Source organism: Mesocricetus auratus, unplaced genomic scaffold (genome assembly GCF_017639785.1).
Source record: "Mesocricetus auratus isolate SY011 unplaced genomic scaffold, BCM_Maur_2.0 Super-Scaffold_100004, whole genome shotgun sequence".
Classification (NCBI taxonomy): Eukaryota; Metazoa; Chordata; class Mammalia; order Rodentia; family Cricetidae; genus Mesocricetus; species Mesocricetus auratus.
Window position 1 is genome coordinate 35,235,869 of NW_024429189.1, and position 13,475 is coordinate 35,249,343.

The 13,475-nt window shown below is 38.1% G+C and overlaps 1 protein-coding gene and 1 long non-coding RNA gene across 3 annotated transcripts in view; one reads left to right on the forward strand and one right to left on the reverse strand.

Annotated features, from left to right (window-relative positions):
* LOC106022141 overlaps window positions 1–12,527 on the forward strand; it is a 163,992-nt gene extending 151,465 nt beyond the window's left edge. For both annotated transcript variants that reach the window (XR_005877170.1, XR_005877167.1), the window contains exon 5: window positions 11,055–12,527. This is a non-coding gene — a long non-coding RNA (uncharacterized LOC106022141). The remainder of the gene's footprint in view (window positions 1–11,054) is intronic.
* Window positions 1–13,475, reverse strand: part of Scn9a (sodium voltage-gated channel alpha subunit 9) — a 144,344-nt gene that overhangs the window by 118,866 nt on the left and 12,003 nt on the right. The window lies entirely within an intron of this gene.

The window sequence follows — 13,475 nt, forward strand, 5'->3', positions numbered from 1 at the left end:
CTAACTCGAATCTCAGAATTTGAATCTATCTAACGAATTCATAACGTTTCACAAAAATATTCAACATGGACTAAGCCTTATATTTCAGCAAGATGACAGGGATATAAACTCAGCACAAACTCATAGACAAGATACTTCTAACTTCTAAACTGGTCATCTGTGACTCTCAGGAAGCAAGGCAAGTAGCAATCAATCATGAGGCACAGAAAGTGAGCAATATCTCACCTTTTTCTGTGTGTAATTGTTTATTGATTGCCATATGGATTGTTTCCTACAAACCAAGAATGAAAAGGCATTCTATATGTACACATGAAAAGCAGCTACTTTATAGCTGAGCTGTGCCCTTCAAGTTCAGCAAGCTATAATTTCTCATCTACTTTACCACCCTGATTGTCAATAGCTATTGCTAGAAATGGTAAATACCATCCATTTCTTGGAGGCCCAAAGATTCAGTTACTATCTTTAAATAGTCCTATGGATTGTCCTCTAAATAATCACAGAAACATTCATTTTGTTTCCTTATTAGTCTGTCTCTTCTCTGAACTGTCATCATTGTTTCCCAATCTCTAGATTTCCAATCTCATTTTCTCATAGCCATTGAATATACTTTGATGACAGAGTGGCAGCTGAAAATGTCAATCATGACATTTCTGTATTTAAAAGTCAGCAGTGGTGTTCTCAGAGAGTATTGGACTAACCATAAAGGCCTTACACTTGTGATCTTGGCCTAATTCCCAGCTATGTACTCCCACCAGCCTATCCAAAGCCCTAGATCCTGAATTGTAGGCTTTGCCCCAGAGGGGATTCATGGTTATTCTTCAAGATATCAGTGACTCATTCCTTTTAAGTCTCCGAAGTAATTGCTATCACTGTCATACAACAACTCTGCCTTCCAGTTTCTCAAAAATAAAATGGAAATTCATCTACATCAAGACCCAACTATAGCACACCTGATCATATATTCAAAGATACTCCATCTTACCATAATGACAACTGGAAACAACCTAAATGTTCCTAGATGAAAGAATTGATAAAGAAACTATGTTGCATTTGCACACTGGAGTATTACTCAGCTTTTTAAAAAGTAACACTATTACACTTGCAGGCAAATGCATGGAACTAGAAAAAAACCATCCTGAGTGAGATAACCCAGGCCCATAAAGCCACACATGATATGTACCCACAAGCATATAATAGCTGTAAAGTAAAGGATAATCCTACTACAATCTATAGACCTAAAGGCTAAGGAAAATGTAGGGTTCATAGGAGGGATACATGAAACTCTCTGGGAAGGGAAAATAGAACAGATTTCCTGGTTGACTGGGGCTGGATGGAGATGGGAACATGAGGGAGTATTGGGGGTGGAGGGAGTACTGAAAGAGATGACTAGAATTGGGGGGCATTTCGGAGGCAAATGTAGAAACCCAGTGCAATGGAAACTTCCAGGAATCCATGGGATTGACTCTAGCAAAGACTACTAGTATCAGAGGGTATGGAGCTTGAACTAGTCATCTCCTGTGACTAGACAAGACTTCCAGTGGAGGGATTGGCACACCAACCAAGCCACACAACCTTTGACCTACAATCTATCCTGCCAGCAGGAAGTACTAGGGTAAAGAACTTAGAGCGATGGTCAATCAATGACTGGTCTAACCTGAGACCCATGCTCCAGAGGAAACCCACACCTGATATTATCTGCACGGCCAGGAACCAGAGGTATAATTACCCAGAGACCTAGGGCAGTACAAAACAAGACTGCAAAATAAAAAAAAGCAGTCAATGAAATGATTCCTAATGATATTTGGTTATATTCATAGACTGGAGCCTAGCCTAATTATCATCAGGGAGGCCTCATCCAGCAGCTTAGGAGCCAAACATTAGGTAGAGCTCCAGGAATCCTGCAGAAGAAATTGAGAAAGGGTTGTAGGAGCCAGAGGGGTCAAGGACACCACAAGAACATGGGTCACAAAATCACTGATTAGGGCTCATAAGAGCTCGCAGAGACTGAACTTACAATCAGGGAGTCTTCCTGGGATTGACCTAGGTCTTCTGCATATATGTTATGGTTGCATAGCATGCTGTTTTTGTGGAACTCCTAACAGTGGGTGCAGGGGCTATAAATGCTTGTGCCTGCTTTGGGACCCATTTCCTCCTACTGGGTTGCTGCATCCAGCCTTAATATGAGGATGTACCTAGTCTTATTATAACTTGATATGCAGTTTTGATTGATATCCCTGGGAGGTCTGCCCTTTTCTGAAGGGAAAGGAGGAGTGGATCTGGGACAGAGGGGAGACAGGATGGAGGGACTGGAAGGAGAGGAGAGAAGAGGAGAGGACAGGAGAGGAGAGGAGGGGAAACTATGATTGGGATGTTACATATGAGGGAAGAATAAAAAAAGGGAAAATAAGGAAACCGGAATAACAATAACAAGGACAAAAAAAATCCCTGCCTTCTCTTCATCCTGTAGGTATCTCATGAAACCTTAACATGATGATATTGTATACAATGCCTGGTCAGTACATACTTATTAATTTACCTCTCTCTAGTTCTTATTTCATAAAGAAAGGAATATAAAAGTGAGAAGTAATTCAATGCAAAAGCCCCTAATGAAACTTAGAAAAGAAGTCACAAAATTCAGAAGTTCTTCTTTGCTTTTTTATTTTTAATTATATTCTACATAATTTCAATTTGTTGCAATTTCTACATTGAGTCATCTATTTTATTAGTGTTCTGAGAATTTTGTCACCATCTTGTAACTTAAGAATATTAAAAAAGTTATTTCTGATGTCAGAGAAAGTTAGATGCTACCAATAGTGCCGAGTAGAATACCATCTGTAATATGACAACTTAGGACTTAATTTTATGAAAAACTATGCAGACAACTGGGACAGTAGAATGTTTACGCTAATGGTGGCCATATTTATGGAATATTTCAGGCTGGCGTGGTAGAACATACCAATAATCCCAGCTTTTGGGAAACTGATGTGGAGAACAGAAGTTTTGAGGTCAGTTTGTGTTGCATATATGTGAAGATATTCTTTCAATTAGTTATGAAGGAGAAACTTTTAAATAGCACGGCCAGTGTGTTTTGCATCTCAGTAAAGAGCTTTTCCATGCTCAGATTTTGGCTTTTGAGCCATTCCATAAGCTAAACATTCACTGCTTATAAAACCCTTTAACAAATCATAGTTTCATCTACAGCACTTGTAAGTTCCCTTGCAGTATAAATTATGATGCATTCTATCTCTTTTCTAGATATAAATTGCAAGTGAATGAGTTGATATTATTATGTAAGCAGAGAGATTATCAGGCAGGCCTCTCTCTGGCCATATCACTTCGATCATCAGGGCTATCAGATCTACCAGCCTCCTGCCACTGTGCAGGACTTGGTCCTAGGAAAGGAAGCATCACTGCAGCTGACTCAGAAGACACAGCAGAAGCAGATCTCAGTGGTCTACCCCTACATGCCGGATACACCCAGAATGTACACATTAGATAATACAGGGAGGTGTTCTGTTTAGAAGAAAGGAATTGCTATGTATGAGGATATGCCTTAGGAAATCACAAATAAAACAGTTTAAATGACAGTTACTTTCAGCAATTTATTATCTTCTGAGATGTCAGATTGAGCTGTCTGGAACTTATCTTGAATGAAGGCATAGAACTACATTTTATGAGTACACTTAACATGTTGGGATTGTCTATTATTCTAAACTTGCAAGCATATTCTCTGTTAGTCATCTTCCAAGTATTTGCTGATGGGCACTGAGAGGAAAACTAAAAGGTTATTCATTCCAGAAAGAAACTGTAAGTGCCTGTATCACCTCTTGAGGGGGTTAGCAACAAGTACGCTAGCATGTGAGGAAGAGAGGAATTACTGGGACTATAAATGCTCTTTTAATAGTGACATTTCCTTATATCTAAACATTGTAAACATTATTTTAAGGAGTTTATTTGGAAAGCTAATTTGTATTTGACACACTTCTACTTTTATAATTAAATATTTAAGACATGCATTTATAAGCTTCTAAAAAGTCTAACTTTTTGAACACAAAGGTTTTCAGGGTAAGTAATTAACCAAACGACATGAAATATACAGCATCAAAACTGTTAAGAGCAATAAAGCCTATTTCAGTGTGGTGGTATGCCCTTGGCAATCCAGCACATGGGAGACAGGAGCAAGAGGACCAGTTGTTTAATATTGGCCTCAGTTACATAATATTTGAGGGCAACCTGGGCTATATGAGACCCTATCTTAAAACATCACACAACACAAAACTAAACAGTAATCTGGAGAAGGGGAAGGGTACAAGATTTCCTGAGCTAATTGGGAGCATTGGGGGAAGAAAGAGGGAGTTAAGAGAAAGAAGGGGAGAAGAGGAGGAGAGAGGACGACATGAGAGAACAGGAACATTGAGTCAGGGGAAGAACAGAGGAGAGTAAGAAAAGAGATACCATAAAAGAGGGAGTTTTTATAGGTTTAAAGAGAAATGTACAGACATATACAAGGTTGACCCCAACTAACAATCTAAGCAATAGTCAAGTCTACCTTAAATGCCCTTCTCTGATAATGAGATTGATGACTACCTTTTATGCCATCCTAGAGTCTGATGGATGCATAAGCAGACGCCTACAGCTAAACACTGAGCTGAACTCTGGAATCCAGTCATAGAGAGGGGTCAAGACCAGGCTGGAGAAACCAACAGAAACAGCTAACCTGGACTCCAGACTGATAGCTGGGAAACCAGCATAGGAATGTTTCAGACCCCCTGAACTTGGATGTCAGTTTGGAGGCTTGGTTAATCTATGGGACCTCTGGTAGTGGATCAGTATGTATCCCTAGGACACGGATGGACTTTGGGAGCCCACTCCATATAGAGGGATACTCTCAGCCTAGACACATGGGGGAGGGTCTAGGCCCTGCTCCAAATAATATGATAGACTTTGAAGATCCCCCATGGAAGGCCTTACCCTTCTTGGGGAGCAGAAAGGGAATGAGAAAGGGGGTTGGTGAGGAGCAGGCGAGGAGGGGAGGGAAAGGGAAATGGGATTGACATGTAAAACAAGCCTGTTTCTACTTTAAATTAAAAAATAAAAAAAATAGATAAAGAAAAAACCCTCAAATTTCAAAAAAATTCAAAGAAGCATTTCCTTTGTGATTTATTTTTTATCAAGACACAAATTCTTTTACTTTAGAGTTCACAGAAAATCATCAACTTTGTGATTTCTCATGAAAATCAGCTTTCAGAAGCTGAACTGAGGTACTGGAAAAGCTGATATACATTGGAGGCAAAAACATGTTCCTATTAGAGGGAGCACATGGGCTGTGCTGCTGCGATATCTGATATATGCATGACTCTCTTCCAAAGGACTGATGCATATTTCATCACTTTGTCTAATGGATGCGATTTCTCAAGTCACAGCTCTCCATTAGGAATGCTCTTACCCTGGTTCAGCTGAGCACTCTCGTTACATTTCCTGACTCGGTGGTTTCAGAGAAGCTGCCCTGGTGGAGAATTCCCTGGCTGATTCATCTATCTCCATTATGGACCAGAGAAGACAAGATGATGGGAGGTTTTAGGATTGGGGGTTGGTTAGGAATAGTCTGTGAATTCTCCATATCTAAACCTTCAAAGGTACCCTTATGTAAAATTTAATTGCCAGAGAACAGATTTCTAATGGCTTATCATTCTTGATTAGAGTACAACACACATAGGAATGTAAACATCTTTTCAACACAGTGTTTCCTATAGATGTATAATTGCAGTGGAATTTCTGCTTCACGTGAGCAGAGTATGATATTAACTACTAAGTGAATTTGAAAAAAAATCAAACTTGGTGAAAAATTAATGGTGGTATTTATTTGAGAACAATGTGAACCTACTTAAAAACAGATTGTAAGGCTTGGTAGGATGGCCCAATGGTTAAATTTCCATAACCCACATAGAGGCTAACTGCCCTTAACCCCACCTTCAAGGGATCCAGTACCCTCTTCTGTACACTTCTGGTACTTCACACATGTTGTAAACAGACATACATGCAGATAAAGCACAAAATAATTTATAAAAACAGATTCAACATGTTTTTATGAGTGATACTGGGATCTTTTCATAACTTTAGATGCTGCTTATCTTTCTCTATTTGTGCACTATGTGCAACTTTATACGTTTATTATAAGATTTAGAATGTGTGCCATAATAATAAAATTACCATCCCCCTTTGTAAAAGATGCACATATTTACATCTGATTTTGTTTCTTTTGGTCAATTGTGAATTTTGCTTATATTAATGTATGCCATTTATTAAACTGATGGGCCAAGGCATTGTACAACCACCATTGGAATCATTACAATTTTTAGATTCGGGAAACACCTTGACATATCCTCTTCTAGTATTTTTGTGGTTTGTAATTTATCTTAAAATTTCAGAAGAACAAACATAAGGAACAAAATTTTTCTGAGCCAGTACCTTAATGTGTATGCTATAGCTATATATATATATGGATTTTAAAATGAGAAAATGCATCATACTTTCATTAAATGTATTTTCATTACAATTTCACGAGTTAATTAAATATCCTCATTTAATCTTGTTAATTTTTTAAAATCTAGTTACAACACACTCTAGAATATTGCCTATAAAGTGGGTCTAGGTACTGTTTACCACCTGGAATACTTGAACAATTACAATATGGCATCGATTCATACTTATTGAACTTTTTTTATGGTAAGGATGAATTCCAGATCACAGGTTGTTTCAGGAATAAGGGCACTTCCCCACAAAACACAGTGGCCCCCTCTTTCCTGCACTCTGTACTTTCAATTGTATCCCCCCCCTTGACTGCTCTTGCAGAAAATATGAGTTCAGTGGCTCACAGCAGCTGTGACTCCAGTTCCAGAGGATCTGACACCGCCTTCTGGTTTCCGTGGGCATCAATACACATATGGTGCACAGATAAACATTTAACAAAATTCTCACATACATACAATAAAAGATAAAATAGACCTTCAAAACCAACTATAACCTCAAAATAACTCTGTATTGATATTTACAGGACCATTTCTTATTACAACAGCATCATGTGCTTTTACTCTGTAAATATATTGAAAGTCAGTAGCTTGTCCTTCACTATAGAACATGTAAGCTTTTTCCCAGCATTGCATGACCTTCTCTTGAATAATTTTACTGTGTGGCATGGCATTTGTGAGTCAAAAGAACAAGACTGGAACTGTGGAGTCAAAATTGTATTTGAATTTGAATTTTGAAAAAGCCAACATTGCCAGATCTCATCTACCAATTAATGACTTCCGGGAAAATTTGTTTGTGCATGCCCTTAGCAGAGTGGCTTATAACTTTTGTTATTCTGAAATACACATTGGAATAACTAGGGAGGTAGTTAACAGAATGGGCCTGTAATCACATGCCACCAATATGTCTCAATAATACATATTAACTAATATTCCATTCTACTTTATGGATTACTATCTTTGTAATTGCTATATATAATGTTGACCTCTCTACATTGTAATTTTTATGAGATACCCACTAGATCAGTCTGATTCACTATTATGCTGTTTCATCAAGTGATCAAGTGATTGAATATTTAATGGGATTTTTTTTGAGACAGGGTTTCTCTTTGGTTTTGGAGCCTGTCCTGGAACTAGTTCTTGTAGACCAGGCTGGTCTCAAACTCACAGAGATTCGCCTGCCTCTGACTCCTGAGTGCTGGAATTAAAGGCGTGCACCACTACCACCCAGCATAATGGGATTATTTCTATCAGATATTTTCATCGCTGTCTGTATTTTTTCTAGCTAATTAGTGTCAGGTAGGTAAAATAGAAGAAAAGACATAAAGATGCATTTTTATTTCCTTTTGGATTTTCTCTCATTTTAATTATAAAAATACCTAATCATAATAAGAAAATTGAGTTTAGCTAGCTACCAAGATAGAGTCTGTAATGTCAAGAACCATCTATAAATTAAATATAATAATACTATTTAAGTAATTAATAATTTTATTTGAATATATTCCCAATTATTGACATTTTGTCTTCATAATTAGTAATACATGTACTTACCAAACAAATGAACTCTTTAAATGAGTATTATTTATCAGAAATGGTAATTTCAGGGATGACAAACATAGTTTCAAGAAAAAGTTTTTAAGGTTCAGGGAACATTGTGGAGGAGGGAGAGGGAAGACTGTAGGAGCCAGAGGATCAGGGAGTTTACTGTGAGACTGTGTCCTCTTAGTAACATCAGAATCTACACCCATAAAGTCTCACCAACATGTCTGCTGAGATATGAGTTGAACAAAGATGACATCAATAGGCATGCCAAAGTGGAAGGCAAAGGTCAAGGAGAAGGAAACATCATTTCCTCCTCATACATTATGATTTTATTTCACTATAAAATTTAATTTAGTGACTAACATTTCTTCAGCTACCATTTCTTGTCATTTCCCAGTAGTCCCCAAATGTGAAATTGATGGCTGCAGAATTTAAACTCCACAAAAACCAGCATGTAAGAAATATGTGGGGGTAAACTCTAACCTTCAAGTTTTAGTTCTTAGAAAGAATTATTTTTCTGAAAGTTACTGTGAAACTAATGGAGGGGAAAATAGTGACTACCCACAAGATCTCCAAGACTTGGGTAGCCACAGGATACTGCAGAGGAGCTCCGGTGAGGATCCAGTGAGGATGGTGTACTAAACCAGAGGCCTTGAACCAGACAAGTGACTCACTGAGTATTTGCCAGTCAAGCTCATGGGACAAAGGGATATACTATATGACACACTGACCTTCAATGTTACCAAAAGAGATGAAGAAGTGATGGAGAGGCATGAGAGGAGATGCAGAGATTTTTCTGTTTTAGTGTGGTTTTGATCTGCTTTGTTTTTGGGGGGCTTTTTGTTTGTTTGTTCTTGCTTTTGTTTGATTGCTTGCTTACCTTGTTTTGTTTTCTCTCAGGGAGGGTGTGCAGCAGGGATGAGGAGGAATATTGGGAGATGGGGATATGAACAGAATTGGGGTACATGATGTGAAACTCCAAAAGACTCAGTAAAGAAGTTAAACAAACAAAATAAAGAGAACCAAAGAAAGAAATGATTTGATAACCTAAGATCAGGCCCTCCAATATCAATTAAAAATCAAGAAAATTCCCACATAGACATGATTATATACCTATAAAGCCTGATCAAGGCAATTCTTCAATAGAGGTTCTCTCTTTCCAAGTGTATCTGGTCAACAATCAAGACTAACTATCACATAATGCATTGCTGAAGATTCTATGTGGTAGACATCTCTGACTTTCTTCCCAGTTAAAGAAACAAGGCAGTATTTCTTTTGCACTAATTTGTCATGCAAGTATAACTGAGAGTCCATTTTTTTGCAAAGCCTTTTGCTGTAGCCCATGGAGATTATAATTATAGTGAGACAGAACCTAGGCTTCACTATTATTTATCATAACCATTCGTGGATTAGAGTAGAAAGTAGACTGCCTGACATTTAAGTAGTTAGACAAAGGATGATGACCTCTTAACTTACTTAGGAAAAGACCACCATAATCCTGAGCAAATAGAATAAAACGGGAGGAATTATCATTCAAGATATCAAGACACATTACAGAGCCATAGTAATAAAAACAGTATGTCACTGGCACAAAAACAAACATGCAGACAAATGGAACAAAATTGAGGAAACAATCTAATATTCTACAAAAACATACACCAGGGAAAATGTAATCTTCAGCAAATGGTGCTGGGAGAACTAGATGTCCACATTATAGAAGAATGAAATTAGACATGCAATTATCGTTTTGCACATAAAGTAACTTCAATTGGATCATAAACCTAAATGTGAAACCTGAAATATTGAAACTGCTAGAGAAAAAAAAATTAGAAGTATCCTATAGGATACTTCTGACTAAGACTCCATTTGCCTAGGAATTAAGGCCAACAATTGACAAATGGAGCATCATAAAACTGAAAAGCTTCTGCACAGCTACAGACACCATCAATCAAATGAAGAGGAAGCCACTGAACAGGAAAGAATCTTTGCCAGCTATACATCTGAAAGAGGATTAATATACACTTTATATAAAGAACTCAATAATGGGTCAAAACACACACACTTACACACACACACACACACACACACACACACACACCACCACCACCACCACCACAACCACTACCACCACCACCACCACCACCAAAAACTGACCAGTTCAGAAAATGGAATTATGATCCAATCAGAGAGTTCTCAAAAGAAGAAATAAAAAATGTCCAAGATATATCTCAAAAATGAGTCACCTTTCCTAGCAAATAGGGAAATGCAAATCAGTATTTGTTTTCCTCTAAGAAACCTGTCCTAATATTTGTAAAGAAGGGGAGTCATTAGGATTATAAAGGCACTCCTGTAAGTCACACCTGGGGAGACACCAGGGCATTTCCTTGGTTTATTTCTTGGAAGTATTCTTTCATGGGAATGTTGAACAACAGTCGTAAAAGTCACTCAAAGTATGCATATTATTACCTTAGTCTCATACTGTTCCAGTGTCTGGAATGTGAAACTCAAAGCTACCCACAATGCTCTTCACCTTGCTCAAATTAACCCATTTCTCCCCAAACAGAAAACGGAACTTTCAAAAACTCAATCCATTACAAGTAGGAAGAGAATATGAAATATTTTTGTACAATGAACCAAATGGGAAAAGACAACTTTTCATGAGAATTTGTGCTATTTATTTCCAGAAATGGATTGAGTTAAAGTGAGGCACAGTCCCACCTTCCTCAAGTTTGTCCCTTGAAGGTCACTGTAGCATTGACTTACCACACACACCTTTAGGCATGGATAGTAATCTCAGACCCAAAAAGCTATTGAGTACTATTTTTGGCTTTGCTTTCTGACCAACTTAACAATTGCTTCCTTCCTTTGCATCTTCCTATCCTGTCTTACATTACTCTATAGTGTTTTGTATAATATGATGTTGGGGAATGGGAGATATTTATTGTATTTCTCACAACTAATATTACACCTTCATGTTCTGCTCAGGCAATCTACTGTGTTTGCAGTAATACCAGAGTAACTTCTCAACACAGACATCCTCAAGGAAGAAATGGAGGTTAAAAAGGAAGACAGCAATGGACTACCTCAAACTCCAAATGCTGAGAACAGATATGAGGCTTCTGAAATCTAGCCAAAGGCGCCTGGGCATACCCTCTCCAGGCCTTTGGGATCCTGCCAGGTCTTCTCTTTCCACAAACCTCAGTGGCACCAGCACCAGCCTGAATGCCAAGTCCTGTCCTGCACATTCGGGAGACTTGCCAAATGGTGTTTAATGATTGATCACTAGCTCTAAGAGATTTAAGCTGCTTCTCTCTGATCCATTTTTTAATGTATCGACTTTAGTACATGTTAAAGTATGAGCACTCAGTCATCCAATGAAGACTTAATACTAGGGTGTTGGACTGGGATCTACCATTGTGGATAAACAGAGCAGAAAGTCCTATGCTTTCCTGAATGTGGAATAGTAGTTGGGCAGTAGAGCTAATTTCAAAACACAACTTACAGAAGAGTTTGAATGGAATTGCCTTGCTTGGGTGGATAATCTTACTCCCAACAGGCATGGGTCATTAAATGAAAATCACAGTACAAGTCAAGGGACACCTACCTCCCTGTGAGTTTTGGGAGGCATCTAGAGATGTCTTAAACATCTTTGTTACCTACCATAACTATATGGTAAGATTATACTTGTTTTCTGTTGCTGTGATAAACACTATGATTAAAAAGCAACCTGACAAAGAAAGGGTTTGTTTCACTTTATGAAGTACAGTCTATTACCGAAGGAAGCCAGTTTAGGAGCTCAAACAGAAATCTGGAGGTGGGAACTGAAGCAGAGACCTTGCAGGAACACAAATTCCTGGCTTGCTTCCAGCCTTATGCCAGCTACCTTTATTATTTAACCCAGGCCTAACTACCTAGGATTGGTAATGTCCTCCATAAGCTAGGTCATCTTCCATCAATCAGCAATCAAGAAAATGCTCCATAAATATGCTTACAGGTCAATCTGATTAGGGAAATTCATTAATAGAGGTTTCATCTTCCCAGGTATGTTAGGTCAAGACTAGCCATCATGAACTAAATTCTTGAAGATATCACATACTTTGGCTGCTGGACATAAAGGAGTTAATCTTAAAACAATTAGGAAAGTGCCTTGCTGTGGGTTAGATTCCATAGTACAGGGAGATGCTATGCCTGATGCTGGTGGGCAGGGGAGGACATCAGTGATCTTATTTGGCACTGACCCTACATACTGCAGCACTAACCAACTGGCAAAATTGTAACACTATTGATATGGGGTAACTAGCTGCTTTCTTGTTGAGTCTAAGGCCAGCTCCCCTGGCCTACTAATCCTAACCAAAAGCCCATGGTGGAGGTCTTAGGCCTCTGGGTAGAACTTGTTTATTGTATGCCTAAATGGAAATGCTGTCAACTTTTTAATAAATGTTTATTTTTATAACCATATACTTTGCATCTTTTTAACTTTAGTCAGTGAAACCTTGTTTTGCAGCAAACAACAATCCATGGAAAGATGTGTAGTTGGACAAACTGGTGAGAATAAATGGCTGATGTCTGTGTTAAAACCCTCACAACTAAGGCTCATGGAACGTTGAAGAAGAAGGGTGGGGGGCAATAAAAGAGTCAGAGGATGGAGAGTACTTTGGTAAAATGCTGTCTCCTGGATATTGAGGCCACAATCTCACAACAGCTGTGGTTAATCTATACAGGTCTATAAAAGATCAAGTGGGATAAAAACCCTAACAACCATGATGTAGATGGTCTCTAGGCTCCACCAGTTACTGAGGAATATTGACAATGAATTGCTGTTGGGCAGGGAAAGTTGTTCTTTCCTGGGAATATGACATTGGCAAGTTTCTCATAATCTAGATGGCTTCATAACCCATGAAAAAAGGGTACCTCTAACTGAATGTAATGGCTTATCAAAAAAAATGTAATTGTGAAGGGACAGGTTAGGGGAGATATAGAGGAAGTTTGGAGAGGGATTAGATATCATATATTGCATTATACACAAACATGAAATTCTCAAGAAACGAGTTTAAAAGAAGCATGACTCTGTTTGGGGAGGCACAGACCACAGCTTACTTGCAGACACCAGAGTACAATTGTCATGTGAATCAGTTCTATGCTTCCAGCATATGGGTACCTTTACATCTTGAAAAATTGCCTGAACTATGGCTTAATTTTTTAGAAAGTTGCAACAAAAATAATCTAAGCATGGGTACCAAGTTGTCAATTTTGTTAGTAATTTTCCTTGGGAAAGAGCAGATTTTAAATGAAAGTTGACCATAGTGTTGTATAAGGAATATTTATCACTTATTTAACACACCTGTTAGGAACAACCACAGTATATATAACCTAATTAGCAACACTTTTAGGAATAAAATTTGGTGT